Source organism: Hevea brasiliensis, chromosome 5 (assembly GCF_030052815.1).
Source record: "Hevea brasiliensis isolate MT/VB/25A 57/8 chromosome 5, ASM3005281v1, whole genome shotgun sequence".
Taxonomy (NCBI): Eukaryota; Viridiplantae; Streptophyta; class Magnoliopsida; order Malpighiales; family Euphorbiaceae; genus Hevea; species Hevea brasiliensis.
Window position 1 is genome coordinate 23,696,331 of NC_079497.1, and position 5,410 is coordinate 23,701,740.

General features: G+C 35.2%; 1 non-coding gene across 1 annotated transcript; it reads right to left on the reverse strand.

Moving 5' to 3' along the window:
- Positions 1–2,840: 2,840 nt before the first annotated feature.
- LOC131180354 (small nucleolar RNA R71) lies at positions 2,841–2,947 on the reverse strand. Its single transcript, XR_009149130.1, has one exon. It is a non-coding gene; the product is annotated as a small nucleolar RNA R71 (small nucleolar RNA).
- Positions 2,948–5,410: the final 2,463 nt, after the last annotated feature.

A 5,410-nucleotide genomic window follows, 5' to 3' on the forward strand; every position in this document is an offset into this window, starting at 1 on the left:
AGCTTTATGGTTACAAGGTTTGGTGGGTGATCTTGGGTTGATACAAGACAAGCCAATAGTGTTTTGTGACAGCGAAAGTATAATACATCTCACAAAGAATCAGATGTACCATAAGCGAACTAAGCACATTGATGTTAGATATCACTTCATTCGGGACATTGTATCTCAGGGGACTATCGTTGTACATAAAGTCTCTACACATGATAATCTAACAGATATGATAACCAAGAGAGTCCCAGTCAACAAGTTTAGGCATTGCTTAGACTTAGTTGGTGTTTATAGTGGTCAGTAATGCCCTTTCAAAGGCATATGGCAAGACAGAGTGTTTTATAGTTATTTTATTGATGGAGCGAATTCAAGCTAAGGGAAAATTTGTTATTTTTTGTGGCTTGAAATTTGGATATGTTTTTTCGTAAACCCAAATTGTGACCTAACTTGAAAGTTTCATGCTGCGACTCGATTGAGATAAAAAGTGAGATCTATGGTTGATACATACATTTTTCATAGCCATTTAGATTTAATTTCATGGTCATTTTATTTGATTGCTAGTCACTTTTAGCTAATTTCATTATTTATTTGGATAGTTTTTCATGATTGCTAATTTTTGGATTAATTTGTAATTTTACTTTGTTTTGTAGGTAAAATGGTGTTTTTGAGGGACTAAAAAGAAATTTTGCCTTTGAGGAGTGATTTCTACAGCCAAAGATATCAAAAACAAGTTTCAAAGTTGAAGTATACATTGGCCAAATTGCACATAACTTACCGCATAAGTTGTGCAGTTCTGCACAACTTATGAAACAATTTCCCAAACCTGCCGAAATCTGCATAAGTTACCGTATAACTTATGCAGATTCATGCCTTGTTTATGCAACCTCATAGAAAACTGCATAACTTATGCAGTCTTGCACCTATTATGCAACGCATGCAGAGCCCAGGAACTAGCCGAAAACTGCATGAGGGACTGCATAACTTATGCAGTCCACTTATGCAGTTCCATAAAGTCTTCATAATGAGCTGGCAGAAGATTCCCTCATAAAAACACACCTCAAACACACCATTTTGGGGCTACTTGTCAGAGAAAAAGATATAAATAGGCCCTTATCCCATTTTAGAAAAGGGAGGAAAACAAAAAGAAAAGGAGCAGCAGCAGAAGAGTCAAAAAGGGGAGCAAAAACGTCACCCCTCCATTTTCTAGACATATTTGGAGTTCTCTTTCCTTTCTTGCATATTTCCTACCTTTCTTGTATTGGGTTTCTTAGTTCTTAACTTAGATTAAAAATTTATTTCCATATTAACTCAGAATTTCTTATAAACATTATGGATAGTGAGTAGTTTTCATTAGATTCTGGAGTTGGGATGTAATATTTGAGATATTTTGTGGGTTTTGATTGAGTAATCCATATTTTGTGGTTTTAATGAGTTTTATTCATTTCTTGTGTGGTCAATGACATGCTTAGTGTAGGATCCCATTAAGTGTTGTTCTTAATCCATGGTTGAAGCATCGAAAGGAGAAAGCCTTATGATAGATAATCAAGAAATTGGACTTAATTAACTTAGATCTAGAAATACACTAAGGATTAAGAGGATTTACAGATTAAGGAACTTAATGGGTCTTGATTAACTTTAACTCCATGAAAGTAGGATTAGATTGATTAAGGCACTCTTTGTCCCACTCGAAAGGGTATTCAAAGGATTTAAGAATTAATCTCCTTAAAACCCGTAAGTTCCACAAGATTGGATAACCAATTTAAAAATCTCAAAATAGCTTGAATATGAACTCCCAAACTCCGGAATCGCCCTTTTTATCATTGTTAATTTCTAATTGAATTTAATTACTTGCCATTTTAAATCTTGCCATATTTCAATCTGCTTATTTTAATTTGATGCAAATTTAGTTAAATCATTACATTGTTGAATAGATTATTAATTTTACATATATAGAATTCACACTTCAATATCTATCAATTTATTACTTTAATTTCAAAAATAGTTCAAATTTGTCAAAATTTTTATATCAAAAATTCAATCATTAACACAACTCCTCGTGGGAACGATATCTTTTCTATATTACTTGTACGACCCGTGCACTTGCGGTTGGGCCACATCAAGTTTCTGGCGCCGTTGCCGGGGAGTTGTTTGTTTAAGATTGAATTCTTGATTATTTTAGTTGTTTATAGTTTTATCTTTGTTATCTTTTCATTTCGTGTTTGTTTGTTCTTTTTAGGTACTCTTAATCTTTTATAAGAAGTGCTAGAAGCACAAGTGACACATCCTTATTGTTTAATCCTGAAATTGAGAAATTTTGTAGAGCCAACAAGAAAGAAACCAGAAAAAGGAAAGAAGCCTTGAGAGAAACTGAAATTGAAGCAGACATGGCTGATGAAAGAATTAGAATTGGTGGTGGTAATGCTGGAAATGATCGAAACAATGAAAATGCAGCCCAGGGTGAAGAGGTTATAAATGCTAATGTGCCTAGGGGAAGTATGATGGATCGTGCTTTTCCTCGTTTTGATGACTTGAGAGAGAGTATAGCAAGACCAAGAATTGATGCAAATAGCTACAAGATGGATTTTGGGGTTCTTCAAATGATTCAAAGTTCCCAATTTGAGGGACATCCTTCTGAAAATCCACACACATATCTAAAGAAGTTTGCTATGATTTGTGATATGCAAAAACAACCTGGAGTATCTGATGATGTAGCAAGATTGAAGCTATTCCCATTCTCTTTGAAGGATAGAGCATTGGATTGGCTTGACTCTTTACCTCACAACTCCATTACTAATTGAGAGCAACTCACTGATACATTTCTTGCACAATATTTTTCACTTGGAAAAACTCAAGAATTGAGGAATCAAATGATAGCTTTTAGACCAAGAGAAGATGAAACTCTCTATGAATCATGGATGAGATGGAAGGAATTAGAGAGACAATGCCCACATCATGCCATTCCAAAATGGATGATAAACCAGAATTTTTACACTAATGTTACTCCTGCAATTAGAGGGATTATTGATGCTCAAATAGGAGGAGAATTTATTATAAAGCACGAAGATGAAGCTTATGAGCTATTGGAGAAAATTGCAAAGAATACTCATCTTTGGAGTAGCCCAAGAGGACCAGCTCCAACTCAAAAGAGGCAAGCTGCTAGAATGTATGACCTTGATCCATTCAACATGATTAATGCAAAGTTTGATGCACTTACAAATGTTTTGGCTAAGAAGATGGAAGATTTAAGTATGTTGGTTAGTTCATCATCATTATCTGGAAGTTCACAACAAGTTGCTTATGCAGAAGGAACTACCAGCTATGGAGTAGACTATGGAGAGCAAGCTGCATATATTGGTAATTATGGAAACAAATAAATGGGGAATCCTTACTCTCAAACTTATAATCCAACTTGGAGGAATCATCCCAACTTTTCATGGGGAAATCAGCAAAGTCAAGTCCCAAATTAGAATCTTCAGCCACAACAGCAACAAGGAATTCCATATCAGCAAAATAGGCAACCATTGCCTAATTTTCAGCAGAGAAATATGAATCCTCCACCAAAACAGCAAGAACAAAGTTCCACCACAGAAGCTTTATTACAACAGATTCTTGCTAACCAAACTAAGCATGATGAAGAGATGAGAGAGATGAAAGTAAGGCTAGAACAGATGCAAACACATAACAGAATGTTGGAAAATCAGATTGCATAACAAGCATCTTCCTCGGGTACCAAGTCTTTTGGAAAACTTTCAAGTCAACCAGAAAACCCAAGAGAGCAGTGTTAAGCTATTACTTTAAGAAGTGGGAAAGTTGTAAATAATGAGAATAGTGAAAAAAATGAGAAAAGTGAAAATAGTAAGAAGAGAGAAAATGAGAAAGAAATTGATGAGAGTGAAAAACAAGAAAGTGAGAAAAAAAGTGCAGAAAAATGAAAAGAGAAAATTGAAGAGAAGGAAGAGAAGTATATACCTCTAGAGCCTTACAAACCACAACTTCCCTTTCCATAATGATTTCAAAAAGCCAAGCTTGATAAGCAATTTGGAAAATTCTTAGCGGTTTTGAAGAAGCTATACATAAATGTGCCTTTTATTGATGCTCTTTCACAAATGCCCTCTTATGCAAAATTCTTAAAAGAAATTCTCTCAAACAAGAGGAAACTTGAAGACCATGAAACTGCAGCATTGACAGAAGAATGCAGTGCTATCCTCCAAATGAAACTTCCTCCAAAGCTCAAAGATCCAGGGAGTTTTTCAATTCCATGCCACATTGGGGAATCATGTTCTACAAAAGCTTTATGTGATTTAGGGGCTAGTGTTAGCCTTATGCCCCTCTACATTTATGAGAAGCTCAATATTGGAGATCTTAAGCCAACCCACATTTCTCTTCACTTAGCTGACAGATCAATTAAGTATCTTGAAGGGATTTTGGAGAATGTGCCTCTGAAGGTTGGGAAGTTCTATATACCTGTTGACTTTGTCATCTTGGACATGGAAGAGGATTCTAATATCCCAATTATCTTGGGAAGACCCTTTCTAGCTACAGCAAGAGCATTGATTGATGTTAAGGGAGAAAAATTGAATCTTAGAGTTGGTGAAGATCAATTGGTTTTCAATATTAATAACACTATGAAGAAGCATCATTCTGAAGTTGATACTTGTTTGAGAATTGATATCATTGATGAGCTGGTTGAAGAACACTTCAGAAAGAGATATCCAGAAGATCCACTTGAAAATTGCTTGGTTCATGGAGGAAGTATAGACTATGACAACCCTCATGTGGCTGCATATGCTCAACATTTAGAGGGTAGTCCACCATTCATTTCTGCTCCAGTTTTTCAACTCACACAAAAGGAAATAGTCGAATCTAAGCAACCATCATTCAAGGAAGAAGATGCACCTAAGGTAGAACTTAAGCAACTTCCTTCTCAGCTCAGGTATGAATTTCTTAGCACCAATAACACTTATCCAGTAATTGTAAATGCAAACTTGAGTACTTTAGAGGTTGATAAGTTGTTAAGAGTGTTGAGACAATTTAGGAAAGTTTTAAGATATACCATAGATGACATTAAGGGAATAAGTCCACACTTTTGCATGCACAGAATTATTTTGGAAGAAAATTGTAAGCCATCTATTAAACATCAGAGGAGGTTGAACCCAAATATGAAAGAAGTTGTTAAAAAGGAAATTTTGAAGTTGCTTGATGCAGGGATCATATATCCTATCTCAGACAGTACTTGGGTGAGTCCAGTATATGTTGTCCCAAAAAAAGGTGGAATGACAGTGGTCAAATATGAAAATAACGAATTAATTCCCACCAGAATAGTGACTAGTTGGCAAATGTGCATAGATTACAGAAAATTAAATATTGCCACTAGAAAAGATCATTTTCCACTTCCCTTCATTGATCAAATGTTAGAAAGACT